Source organism: Monodelphis domestica, chromosome 4 (assembly GCF_027887165.1).
Source record: "Monodelphis domestica isolate mMonDom1 chromosome 4, mMonDom1.pri, whole genome shotgun sequence".
Lineage (NCBI taxonomy): Eukaryota > Metazoa > Chordata > Mammalia > Didelphimorphia > Didelphidae > Monodelphis > Monodelphis domestica.
In genome coordinates, this window is record NC_077230.1 from 65,960,937 (window position 1) to 65,976,190 (window position 15,254).

Genomic DNA, 15,254 nt, shown 5'->3' on the forward strand with positions numbered 1-15,254 from the left:
TTTTCCAAATCTCAAACTGCAACAAATTACATATCATGTAGCAATTTGATTTTTAAAATATTGCTGATTTGACATTAGAAGTAAAACATAGGTCTGGGTCAGTGGATAGAATGCCAGACCTGGAAATAAGAGTCCTGGGTTCAAAATGATCCTCAGACACTTTCTAGCTGTGTGACCCTGGGCAAGTCAATTAACCCCAAATGCCTAGCCCTTGCCCCTCTTCTGCCTTAAGAGCAATAGTATTGATTCTAAGAGAGAAGATAAAGGTTGTTTGTTTGTTTTTTAAAGGAAGTAAATCTTAAATCTTTTCATGAATTTTCTCTTCCATTAGACTGTAGTTTTCATCAGAAAAGGTGCCCTAGTGACCAAAGCCCAGAATTCCTTTGAAATAAAGCTGCCTTTTGCATGGAAGCCCCTGAATGCAACATATATGTAAGGAAGTGGGAATCTTGGGGGAAAAGTGATGTCAAATGGAGATGAATCACCATCTGTTTGGAGAAAACAACTTCATATTATAATCAAGAGCAAAATGAGAGATTTCTTACAAATTCAGCGTATGGACAAAAAAAAAAAGGACGGCTGTCCAGAGGGAAAAATGGGGTCCTGATAAAAAGCCTTCGCAAGAAGAGTGTTTTGCTCTTTAAAATAAGGTAAAATGAACAAGGAATTTTACAATGTGGTGGTCCTAACTAATTAACAGGGTAATTCACAATGTGAGGGGAAAGGAGGTGACTAAGGAGAAAAAAAAATAAAAGCTAGTTTCCTAGCAACCATAGTTCCTATGGAGTTAACCAGATTTTGAATACTGATGATAAACTTTATGCATTGAGCTGGGAGAGCTTATGAAGCCAGCACACAGACATTCTGCCTTCTTGAACAGGTTTGCCTTTCTTTAAAAAAATTAAAAACAAAAACCACCTTTACATTCTGTCTCCATTTGGTTTCTAAGATAGAGTTTCAAGTGCTACACAGCTGGAGTTAAGTGATTTCCCAGAATCATACAACCAAGAAGTGTTCCAGGTCAAATTTGAACCCACGTCTCCAGACTTCAGGCCAGGCACTTTAACCTCTGTGTTACCTAGCTGCGCTGAGGGAGGACTTCTTTTCTAAAGGGATAGACTATAATTTGAGGGTTTTCAATCTATCCAAAGATTTTTAACCATGATTGCTCCCTTGGGGTATCCTCTTTTCTCTACTGGCCTTAGATATAATTGCCAAATCCTATCCTTCATTCTTCCCAATTTTAATTTTTACTGTTGTTATTGTCTTATTTTTTTTTAATTAAAAATTTTGTAGTTCAAACCCAATGCAAAGATGGCCATTTTTCCTATAACTCCCTGTTTTTTGCAGTCTCTTGTAGTTTGCTTCAAATATGCACTCCTTCTGCCAGGCCTCCTTTTTCTTATCCACTTACTTTTATTCTTTGTGTTTATCATCTCATATTCTCATGAGAAAAATTCAGACTCATGCCCAACTTAAAAAGAATCCCTATGGAATACATTTGAGGAAAAAGCAAACCACTCAGTGCTGGACTATCATGATCTCAAACTATGTACATTTATTTCAAAAGAAATCTATCCTCCAAACTTCAAGCTAGAAAACTACAATGTATATAAAATGAGCATGAGTGAATTTAGGTAACTTCTGGCTGCTTTATTTATTTTTAATGAGGGTCTCTCAAGGTCATGTGGTCTACTGGCTGTTCTAATTATGCCTTTACATAACCAAATAAATGGTAGAGTGGATTCAACACAGGGGTCCAGAGTTGGGAAGATCCAAGTTCAAATCTAGCCTGGGACATTTAATAGCGATGTGACCTTTGAAAAATCAATTAACCTTTGCCTCAGTTTCCTCATCTAATAATAATGGCACCTATAGAGATTACTATAAAGATTAAATGAGATAATAGTAATAATGCACTTTACAAATTTTAAAAGTGCTATATAAATGCTTGGTATTATTATTATAGAAAGTCACTTTTTATTATTATACCAAAATAATACTACTTGTTCATTATATATGGAATAATTTTCCTTCTCACTTTTGTCTCTTGACTCAATTCCCCCGAAGTATGAGTACATCTCTTTTATTACATGATCTCAAAGTGATGTCCTAACATTTAGGAGTCTGATCTCCCTCAAATGTATTCCTAGGAAGCCTTTTTAAATTGGACATGACTGATTTTATTCTCATTGGGATATGAGATGGTAAGCAGAAAGAATAAAAGTAAACGCATAGGGAAATGGGACACGGGCTCCTCAGAAGGGTTTAAATAGTAGTTAACAAAGATTTTGTGATTGTAAATCAGATTTATCTAGGAATAAGGATATATAGACTGTTGAAAGGAGAAGAAGAATTTAGAAGACTGAGAAAATGCATGTGGGCTTATTGTTCGGTGTTCTGAAAGTCATTTATCTCATGAAACAATGGAAAGAAATTATTTTTCATATTCTAATCTTTGTCTCTTTATTACTTATTCTTTCTGCCCTGCCTTCTAAAAGAGTTGATGTTTCTTTGCTGTTGTTAAATTTTATTATGGTTGGATCAAATATTTAATTTGTGTTTGGACTGAATAATTAATTGGTGGTCGCCAGGGATTTAATTTCTAAATCCCAAAATGAATTACTAAAATAGAATGGAATTTATGGTAGTTTATTTACGATGGATGGAAGATATTAAGGAAGAGAGAAAAGTGTGGGGGGGGGAGAGAGAAAGCTCTGGCTTCCTCTGATCCAGGTAGAATTCTCAGGCCCCACCCTGGGGAAAGGAATCTCATGACTCCTATGTTCATACCTCCAAAAAGGCAAGGAAACTAAGTCAGCCTTTCACTCAACACAGTGATATGATCATCTAAAAGGAAAGCAGTCTGAGATCTCCTGCATGAGCTCCTCCAGGGGTCCAGTTCCATAGCCAAGTGTCTTCACTCCAAGTCTGAGTGTCTTCCAGTCCAACTCAAGTGTCTCTCTTCACTCCAACTCCCAGTGATCTGTCTCCCATTCAACCCTGAATGACTAAATATCTTCTCTTTTCTCTCTTATGTCTTTGTTTCCTCTATTTAAAGATCTTTTTCGCTTGTGTCACCTCCCCTAAATTTTACATATACCAATCACAGCAGACACTCCTCTCCAGGACTGCCCACTCAATGTATGAAATGGGTATTCACACCTTTTGTAATTAGTTAACACCTTTTTTGGTTACTTAACACCTTTTTGTAGTTAAAATGGGTAGATCTACTTTAAATACTGAGTTAACACTTTGGGGATTAAAATCTAAAAATAGTCAGGGGATTACAATTTAATCTTCACAATAAAGGAACAGCTAAGTACCTTCATTGTTACAATCAGGGGAGAGCCAAATCCAATCTTCACACTGGCAATGTGTGAAAGTGTTAAGATGTATACAGTTGTAGTCTCAAGTCCTTCTCTCTACCCACCAGGAATAAATCTGGGGAGAAGAAACAGTACAAATGTAAAAGTGGGGATCTTTTTCCAAGAGCTATGATCATTAAATTTACTGATTGTCATTCTTGTTCGTACAGTAAAAATTGAAGAAGAAAAATGGAGTCAAGCAGAAGTTAGAGAAAAGATTATATTAATAGAAAAAACAGATATTTCTTTATCATTTAAAATTTTCAAAAATGGTTTCCTGCAATAATACTGTAAAGTACAGGTATTTTTCAAAAGAAAATTTATAAGGAAACTGAAGGACCTAGAAACAAAGTGACCTTCCTGAGAATACTCATTTATTAAAAGACACTATTCACTTAATCACTCTGTCTTATTTTTCTTAGAGTTAAAGCAAGAGGGCTGGTTCTGATGGTCTTTGAAAGTCTCTTCAAACTCCTAATTCTATGCGATGTCCCACAGTTCTATCACTTTAAAGGAAATGATTTGAATTCTCCAGAAGTCAGCTTTTTTTTTTTTAATGACTCAATCTCAAGCCCATTCCATTTTGGTCACATAAAACGTCCTATTCTTATTCTGGACAACTGAAACAAGTAACTACTTTGGAATTTTTACCTCTAAGTATCCTTATTTTTCTTCAAAGATCAGTTCAATCATTATTTTCTACATGAAGCCTTTTTTTTTTGATCCACACAGCTGCTAGTCTCTTCCCCTTCAAATAAAATCCCTTATCTATAGATATATATCTAGATATCATTATGTGTGTATATACATTTATATATCATATGTGATGTATACACATTATTCTATGTATGCATATTATTCACCCATTTATAATTTCCTTCTCTAATAGGATCATAGTTCTGGGTTAGAAAGGACATCTGAGGCTACTACTAAGAGTAACTCTCTGATTTTACAATGAAAGAAATTGAGATCTAAAAAGAGTAATTAAGATTACATAGCTCAGAGTAGCTAGGTAGTTGAATGGATAGAGTACTGTGCCTGGAGTCAGAAGATTCATCTTCCTAAATTCAAATCGGGTCTCAGACACTTACTAGCTGTATGTCTCTGGGCAAGTCACTGAATCCTGTTTGCCTCAGTTTCCAAATCTATAAAATGAGCTGGAGAAGGAAGTGGCCAACCACTCCAATATCTTTGCCAAGAAAACCCCAAATAGTGTCATGGAGAGTCAGATATGACTGAAACAACTGAACAATATCAGAGCTATAAAAAGTCTCAAACACAATTTATACTCAAATCTCCCTGATTCTAAATCCAGAAACTTCTCCAACTAACTTCCTAGAATATGAGCTCCTTGAGGACTCATGTCTGTCTTTATTTTCCAATGTATCTCTCAATCATTAGCACAGTGATTGGCACTTGGTAGGGACATAATAAATACGCTTTGAATGTTCCTGACAGGACTTTATAAAATTGGACCTTGTCAGTTAATATCTTCAGACATTTTCTCTCCTTGAAACCCATTGTTAGTCTGAGCACTTAGCACTTACCAATTTCTGACTATAATAAAAATATTAATTTGGCTCACTTGAAGATTTTTCCAAGTTTGGAAAATATCATGCCTAGTAGAGTAAGCTTGGTAAATCTGCCTCAATAGCTTTATATCATGGAAAGAGTAGATGACCTGGGTCCTAAATGTTGGTTCTGCCACTTTCTAATATGAATTTGCATTTTCTTATCCCATCTCTAAACCCCACTTCATCAATTTCTAAATTAAAGGGTCAGGATAGATCATCTCTAATCTGTTCATGATCTAAGATTCACTGACATAAAAGATGGAAAAAAATAGTCCGCAACACTGAAAACATCTGAAATCTGGCATTGCCAGTAAAAAAAAATGATCAAACATCAGCAGATATTTGCTATGATCCTGCCATGGTAAAATATATCAAATATGCTAAAAGTTTACTTCCCAGTTTTTGTGTTTCTATAGGATTTCATAATCTTATAGGCATACTCTCCTCCCAAAAGTGAAGCAGTGGCAATATAAAAGTAACTTATCATCTTAATATAGTAATAAAGAAGAGGAAACGAGCAGAACCTAAAGGGGGAGATAGGAGATTGTTAAAAGGGTACAGAATAAACATTTTTGAGGAGGACTTGCTAAGAGCTTTTGAAAGCCATAGGCAAACTAAACTATGAGTTACTGAGAAGAAAATGAGTAAAGGAAGAATTCAGCAAAAAATCTTATAATTTACCAAGTCAGGTGAACTTGTAAAGGTCACCGCATTCAAAATATCAGAAATAAGACAAACAAGATAAAATAAGTCATTGCAAAGATTAAGGAGTCAATTTCTGAATGCTGGGAAAATAGAAATGGCCACTAGAATTCTCCCAGCAATTATACCATACAAGATGTCCAATAGTGCATCAAATATATATCCGTTTATGATTCAGAATTTTAAGGAACATTAACTTAACATGCCTAAGTACAAGTCATAAAAAATAATTGGTTATTTCCTGTATCCCAACTCAAGGTTGTATTCTGGTTTCTTTCTCTTTGGAAGGAGGAAGTAATGGAAAGCACAACTTTCAAGATGATATACTTTGCTACATGTCAGAAATCCATAAATCCTTTAATAAATGAGGCATTTATAAAAAGCAGAATAGTCATTTAGATAATCGGCTTGATTAAAACTTGGTTTGTTTACAATTAGTATGCATCAGGACAGAAAATCAATTATTTAGTCAGTATGTCCTTTGATTTGTACTTCAACACAGCATCATTCCTTTTTCATCAATTTGCTTTGTACCGTAAGGATGTCTCTTTCAAAGGAATGGGGAAAAAATCATTTGTGGATCTGCTGTGTAATAAGCATAGCTTCTGAGTGCAGGGATGGCAATCTATGCCTGCACCAAAGCTAGTTTTTTAAAAGTGTGCCATCCTTTACTTCTTTACTTTGCTCCCTATGTGAATTATGAGGCAACATTCAAAGCCAACAGGACAACAAAGTCGCAAAATTATATGGAAGGAGGAAATTTCAACTGTATCTCTGAATTCATGAAATTGCATAGTTTTGTAGGTCTCTTTTGAAAATGTCAGGGAGTGCCAACAAGAAGCTTTCCCCTGGTCTATGAATGCAACAGATTAACCCCTTTATTCATAAAATGACAGGCATCCTGATGGTTAATTAGAAGCTTTGCCATTTTTAAGGTAAGTCACTATTTCTTCGGTATTTATCAAACTTATCTCTCACAACACAGGGGGGAAGACGGAAGAAAGGATTTTAGAAATTTCATTTAAAACACTTTAAAGTTTGAAATCTTTTCTATTATAAACTCTCTTTTTAGAATTTCATTATTTTTGTTCAGTCACCTTGGTCTTTGTGTCCCCATTTGAGGTTTTCTTGGCAAAAATATAGGAGTGATTTGTCATTTCCCTCTCCAGCTCATTTTCACAGAAGAGAAAACTGAGACAAACAGGTTAAGTGACTTGCCCATGGTCACACAGCTAGTAAGTATCTAATTTCAGGTTTTTCCTCACTCCAGGTCTGGCACTCTATCCGCTATACTTCTTAGCCAATAATATAGCATTATATAAAGTGGTCATTGTATAAAAGGAAAAAGGAATTTAAAGAGAGAGATTGGCTAATCCCTAGGAAAGTAAATATTCTTAAATGATCAAATTTGCAACTGTTTGCTAGGCTAGAACTTTTATGTAGAGCCAATGTGATACACTAGAAAGGATTGATCAATAATTCACCAAGAGAATTTATAAAGTTCTTACTATGTGCCGGGTACTACACTAGCTAATAGGCACCAAAAGACAAAAAATTAAACAGTCCTTTCTCTTAGAGACTTTATAATGGTTATGTATATAATATACAAAGTACACAAATACAACATATATGGAATGCTGGATCTTAAATAATTCAAAATGAAGTATATTATTATTTTATTTTATTATGCCCAGAATATGGCAATCAAAGGCAACTGGGTGGTCCAGTGGATAGTGTATCAGACTTGAAGTCAGGAAGACTCATCTTCCTGGGCTGAAATTCAAGCTCAGATGTTTACTAATTGTGTGACCCTGGGCAAGTCACTTAACATCATTTTCTTCAATTTCATCATTTGTAAAATGAGCTGGAGAAGGAAACTGCAAATTATTCCAGTATCTTTGCCAAGAAAAGTCCAGATGTGGTCATGAAGAGTCAGGCATGATTGAAACAAGTAAACAATCACAAATATCAATCACTCTATTGGGTCTGAGACAAAATGAAGTATTACCTTCCCTCAAGACAAGGGAAACAACTTGCACATATTTGCAAAATAGTAGGAGTCACCAGCAGCAGGTGAATCAAGAAAATCTTTAATTAGATGAAAGCTTGAACTAAGTTTGGAGGAAACAAGGAATTTTAAGAGGTAGATGTGAGAAAAAGAGTCCATTTTCCAAACATGAAGTATTGCCAGACAGGAAAAGTGGGGCTTGAATATGAAGAACAGCAAGGTGGCCAGCTCTATTAGACTGCAGAGTTCAAGAAGAGCAATAATATATAACAAGGCTGAAAATGTAAGAAAGTAAAAATGCAATCAGAGAATCTGGGTTTGAATTTCTATTCTACTATGCATTCTCTGTGACCTAGGGCAAATCACATCATCTCTTTGAGATTCAATTTTTTCATCTATTAAAGGAGAAGACTTGATGAGATGATTCACATGGTCCCATTGATCTGGAAGATTTTAATATTTCTATAGTTTCACTCCCCTAAATTCTGTGATGAACTTTGCCATGGAAATAACTGGGCAAGATAATGTAAAATACTTATTATAAATAAAATTGCTTTAAGACAAAATTTTCTTTTTTCAAATACTTAAGGAGTTATTTTTAAAGGACCTAAAAGATTATTTTCCTCAATTTTCCAACCAAATGTGTGCATACAGATAATTTATGATCATTCTATCTGCTTAGCTTTTTCTTTCATTTCCTGACTATTCCTTCTTTGTGTTTGTGGCTAGGGAAGAGGGGTTGATTCAATTTCAATTTTTCTATATAAAGAATATTGGATAGCCCCCGTATACTCAAGTAATATTTTCCTTCCATGGAAGTTTTAAGAAGTGACTTCATGATTCTGAAGAAGAATTTGAAAATTAAGTATTCAGGATTTACAGTGATCCTAACATGTCTCAAAATTGGGGATTTTCCTTTTTTGAGACCTTCCCTTTTTAATAAATGCTGGTAAAATCAGAACAAACATAGGAAGACTCAAGAATTATTCATCAAAACTGGAGAGCACAATTGACTTTCTCCTAGCTATTTTCTCACCCTTCTAAGTATGTATAGACATTGTACAATTTTCTAAAACTCCCGGTCCCACCATTTCATCCTATACATCCAGTCAAGAATTTATTGCCTGATCTCATCTCAAAAATGCTATCAAGTGAATAGCTCTGCTCCCCCAAAAAATTCTTTATAGCAATGCAGTGCTGACTTTAATATATAAACTTTTTATAGTTGTCTCTGATGCTTCACAAGTAGGAAGGATAGATATCTATGGAACAAACATACATTGGTAACAAGAAGAAACATCTAAAAACTATCCAAAATGATATTAAGAACAGACAAATATCCATTGATGTTATCAGTCCCTTCTTAGATACACAAAGCAATACATTCATCATTCTATACATTAAAAAATATTAACTTCTTATTCATTCAAAAAATTATCCTTCAAGACTATTTCATTATCCTTGCCTAAATGTCAGGGTCCTTGTTTTTTTGCCCTGAGATTCCAATCAGGAGCATTTTTTTATTTGTCCATTCATTCAGTTGTTTGGTTGTGTGGGTGTGTGCCCACAATTCTGCCTTGTATAGATAGATCTATACAAGGTACTAGCGGTTGCAGTAGGAATAGTCAATCAACAACAATCTACGTGGTTTCTACATACCAAATATACTTGACATTGTATAATACAGAGCTACAACTAGAACTTCTGATATTGGAGAAAGTGGCATGAAAGACACCTAAATTACCTTTAAATTAAAAAATAATCAAATCGGTTGGGTGGGTAGGAATAAGCTTTCATGGTGAATACTTAGACCTTGAGACACAAAGCATGCTTTGAGTAGAGATCCAAAAGACATTATTTCCCTGTTCAAAGGTAATAGGAACCCTGGGGCACCACTTTTTTGGGAGAAGAGAGGAAGGAAGTGGAAGAGTGGTCGTTTTCAGTCTGACTAGGGATTCTACTGCTACATGATGGAAGAGAATAGTATCAGATTTGGGACCTGATATCTTTTAGTTTACTATCTCAATTAATTATTCTTGCTAACTAGATATTACGATGGAAGGAATATGTGCCCTTTAAATGTTGATGCCATGGGCCCCATTGGATCCAAAGTCCCATTTGTCCTACCCTAGTTAAGTCTCTGGTATTAGGTACAATGGGAGAAATAAAGAAGTATAAAAGAAAACTATAACCACTGCCCTCAGAAAGTTTAAAACAAGGAAGCAAGATATATTTTTTTTCCATTTTTGTAGTTTTGAACTGGATCTATAATAAAACTATGGCTATTTTTTTTTTTTATCAAGGGAAGAGACACTAAAGAAGATATGTTTTGCTTTGAGGACTACAGGGCCTTTCAAGCTTAATCTATTTTCCAGCTATAAATTTTCCTTATTAAAATTTAAACTTCTTGAAAGGAGGGACTGAGTTACTTTTCTATATGTTTTCTTATCGTTTAGAACAGTGCCTAGTAGTTAATAAAAATTCTTGATTGATTGATCAGTCTGGGTAAATAATTTTCTTGAACTTCATTCAGAAAAAAAAAAAAAACTATAGTGACATCAGGTGAAAGGTATGATAGGGACACTCTTTTTTTATTCACCTCATAATTAGAACCATCATTAAGACCTGGTGACCCATGCAAGCCATAAGACCAGGATTGAGGGAGAAAATCCCAGGGGGAGAAAACAAAAACTGGTAACTTTGCCATACTTCCCACTAGCAATTTAAATCCCTGTTTTCCCACATGCTTTTCCTCTACAAATTAATTTAATAAAGTTGAATTAATGCAAAATAATTCAGCGGGGTAGAGGGCAGCAAGCATTACCAATTTCTCCAACTGCAATTTGATTAGGAAATAGCCTCCTTATATTTTCCAGGGCTTCAGTGTAAAGAATCAAATAACTTCTCTCTAATTAGCTGTTCGCTAACTGGAGAAAAAATTAATGAAGAAAATTCTGCCCAAGCACATTCTTGTTAAATATTAAAGAACATTATTTGGTTTAATTCAAGTTAAAGATAACATTTATTCCTCAGATACAATGAAAAGCTGTTTTTCAAAATGTGTACTAAGGAGACTGAAATAGTCACTCCTATCTGTTGTATATTTATACATAAAGAGAAAAGAATGTGGCCATCAATCTATCAGTGAGATTCCATACAAAACTAAAATCTCAATGTTCAATATAAGAAATCTCACGTCATACCTGAAAAGAAATACAATCTATAAGTGTGTCATATGGCTTCCACTTGAAGATCCAACAGGGAGAATCCACTTTTTCCAAAGACAGCACATTCTATTTTTGACTGTACCTATTAGAAATATTGCCTTATACTAAATTGATATTTGTCTCTCTGAAATTTCTTCCCTTGTCTCTCCTAGTTTTACTCTTTTTACCCTAATTGCTTTTTACCTGAAGTCAATCAAACCTTCCTCCTCCCTTCACAATCTTGGGAAAGGAAGGGAAGGGAAGGGAAGGGAAGGGAAAGGAAAGGAAGGGAAGGGAAGATAGTCAGTGTCACTGGATGGCAGGAAATAAAGTATAAGAAGATTAGAAACTTAAAAAAGGTCCGGGTTAAGAAAGGCTTTAAAAGCTCAAGAGTGGATTTTGTATTTGATCTAGAAGTAATTGGAAGCCAATGGAATAAAGGGAATAATGATCAGTTCTGGGCTTTAGGAAAACCATTGTCAACTGAGTTTGAGAATGGATTGGAATGGGGAAAGATGGAGGCAGAAAGAAAGAAAAAGGAGAGAAAGGCAGAGGAGGGAAGAATTCATAAATGAAGGGCTTTAGACCTGAAAAGACCACCTCACTTAGCATTGAAATGCGATTACTAAAGTGAAAACACAGGGCTTAGAATCAATTTGAGTTTGAGATGCACTTAAAGGATCTGACACTAGCTGAATGACCTTGGGCAAATAACCCCAGGAGCCTCAATTTCCTCATTTTTAAAATATAAGTAACATTACTAAAATTACTTCCTTCCTAGTTTAGTTGTAAAGAAATTGCTTTGTAGGTCTTAAAGTTTTATGAAAGCCTTGTGAAGTTGGAATGCAGCCCTTTCTGGAAAGTCACGTTCCCAGGGCAAGACTACTGGGCTACAGGGGCAGCAAGGTGACTCAGTGGATAGAAAGCCTGATATAGAGATGGGAAGTCCTAGGTTCAAATCTGGCCTCAGATACATCCTAGTTGTATTACTGGGGACAAATAACTTAATCCCAATTGCTCAGTCCTTACTATGCTTTTACATTGGAACCAATACAAGTATTGTTTCTAAAATGGAAGATAAGAGGTTAAAAAAAATGAAAGACTTCTGGGTTACATCTATCCACTCTGGTTCTAAGGATAACCCTGGGAGAATTGGGGAGTTTTTCTAAAGCTATCAGTTTGAGTACCTATCCCAATATGTTCTCCCTGATATTAATTAATGCTCCAGTTATTTAACTAATGGACATTAATTAGTTTTTCCAAAGGAATGTTTACTGAGAACACATTAACATGAAAAGGAAGTATGAGCATTCCACCCCTTATGCCCTGGGGTATACTCTTCTTGTACTATCTCAGTCCCTAGGAAAAATGAGCTCAAATTTAAATCAAGTATTATAAAATATTTGTCATACTAAATTCATTTGTGAATCTGAAATAGCAAAAAACGAAGTAACTCCCTCTTGTAGGATCCAGGGTCAATCCACTGGCTAGGTTGGGTACCTGTTGCTCCTTGGGGCTTCTAGTAGAGTTGGCTAAGCTATATGAAAACTGTAATGTGGTATAGCTCTGGTGGACTCACTCAACTTTTTGAAGCTACCAAAGTCACAGTCTAGTCCATTCCATCTCCAACACTCCTTTATTTAATGCAGGAATAATACACACAATTGGGGCAGAAGCAACAAGCAGAGTTTGGGGCTTTTTGAGGAAGTCAGGAAAATGTTGCTGATGCGACCTCCATTTGTAACCATGAGGCCATGCTCAAGTGGTTTTATTCCTAAGATCCATTCCTGAACCCATAGGCAACTTGTACTTTTGGGGGACACCAGGAAAGGCAGGAGAACTGAATTGCCTCTTCAGGAGTCTTTTGTATGCCTTCCCATTTGTGATTCAGCAGACAGTCAAAGAACTGTTTCTTTATCACTTAGAAGACAGTCATGCCTAAGCATACCCTGCATGGAGAAAAGGGTCCTTCAATAAATTTCATCACAGGCATCCAGAAACATGCTTATTGAGTCTTCCCACATGAATGGGAGCAGGCAGAACAGTTCCAATATGCTACAAAGATTGTTATGTTAATTCCATTAGACAATCCCCAATTTGTTGTATTTTTTTTCTTTTTTTTAATTTGGTTTTAATTTTTCCTCAATTACATGTAAAAAATAATTTCCAACATTTTTCAAAGAATGGTGAGTCTTAAATTCTCTCCAATCCCCAACCCCAAGTGAAATGGTAAGCAATCTCATATAGATTTTACATGCACAATCATGTAAAACTTTTTTGATATTAATCCTTTTGTAGATGGAAACTGAAATAAAAAATAAAATAAGAAAGAAAAAGAAAAATGTTTTGGACTGGACTCAGATTCAGTTCTTTTTTTTTCTGGAAGTAGATGGCATTTCTTCCATCATGGGACTTTGACTCATATCGCTAAGAATAGCTGTTATTCAGTTATTCATTATAAAATATTCATGTTACTATACAATTTTCTTCTATCCTTCCTGTTTCTTTCTGCTTCAGTTTGTGTAAGTCTTTCTAGGTTTTTCAGAGCTCCTCCATCTCATCATTTTTTATAGCATAATAGTATTCCATTATGATCATATCCTAAAACTTAGCCATTCTCCAAATGATGGATATCCCCTCACTTTTCGAGTCTTTGCTCCCCATAAAAAAGAGTTGCTTTAAATATTTTTGAACATATAGGTCCTCCCTCCTGTGTTAAATGGATACCTGCCCTGCCTTTTTTAAAATCTCTTTCATTTACAAATCTACTAATGGTATTGCTGGGTCAAAGGGTGTATAGTGCTTTATATTATGTTCTTTTGGACAAAGATCCAAATTGCTCTCCTGAATGACTAAATCACTTCATAACTTCCCCAACAATGCATTCATGTCATTTTCCTTTTCTGTCATGATAGGCATTCTGGTAGGTGTGGAGTGGTATCTCAGAGATGTTTTAACTTGAATTTCTTTAAATAATAATGATTTTGAGCATTTTTACATTAGTATAGACAGCTTTAATTACTCTGTCACAGAACTCCCTGTTCATATCTTGTGGCCATTTATCAATTGGAGAATGACTTTTATTTTTGTCTATTCAACTCATCTCTCTATGTATTTGAGAAAGAAGACCTTTATTAGAGATGCTTGAAATTTTTTTATATTATTATGATTACTGCATATTACTCTTCATCCCATTATCCTCTGTAGTTTCTAGCCTGTACCTCCCCCAATTTGACTTCTTTTCTATCAATCCTACCCTGCTTCTCTTATACCTCTCACCTCCAATTTTCCTATAGGGCAAGAAAGCTTTCTGTACCCATTTGATTGTGTATGTTCTTCCCTTATTAAGCCAATACTGATGAGAATTAAAGTTCACATGCAATCTCCCCACCTCCTCCATCTTCCCCTCCACTGTGAATACTATTGCATGTCTTTTTTACATGCAATAATTTGCCCCATAATGTTTTTTCTTTTATCTTCTTCCAATGCATTTCTCTTTCTCTTAATATAATTTTTTACGTCATCCCATCATATTCAACTCAAATATAAAGTTCTTTGGCATTACACGAATCATTTCCCCATTTATGGATTTATGCAGTTTAACTTCATTGAATGTATTTTGATTTCTCATTACTGTTTACCTATTTATGAATCTCTTTAGTATTACTTTCGAGAGTAAAATTTTCCATTCAGCTCTTATCTATTCATTAGGAATCTGAAAGTCCTCTATTTCAATTTTGTTCTCTGGTCATATATCTGAGCAGTTTTCCTTGAGGATTTCTTAAAAGATTATGTCTAAGCTCTTTTTTTAATCATGTCTTTCAGATAATAAAATAATTCTTAAATTGTCTCTCAGATATTTCATATTTTCTTTTATTTTTTATACTTATAAATTTTTATTTATTTTTCATTTGGATTTTTTATTTTAATAGAAAATTTCCACAAAAATTTTTGAAGTTTTATGACCCATATTATCTCCTTTCCTTATTTCATCTCACCTCCCAGAGATGGCAAGCAATTCAATCTTAGTTATACATATATTATCACAGAAAACATTTTTCCATAGTATTCATTTTTGTAAGTGAATACTCTTACAAAACCAACCCCCCAAAACATATGCCCAAATAACCAAGAGATAAATCATATGTTTTCATCTGCATTTATATCTCAACAGTTCTTTCTCTAGAAAGGGATAGAATTTTTTTCATAAGTCCCTCAAAATTATACTGGATCATTGAATATAGCAAAGTCTATCACATTTAATCATTCCACAATATTACAGTTACTTTGTACAATGTTCTCCTGGTCCTGCTATTTCACTCTGCACCAGTTTATGAAGGTCTTTCCAGCTTTTTCTAACCATTCCTTATAGCACAATAGTATTCCATCACCATCA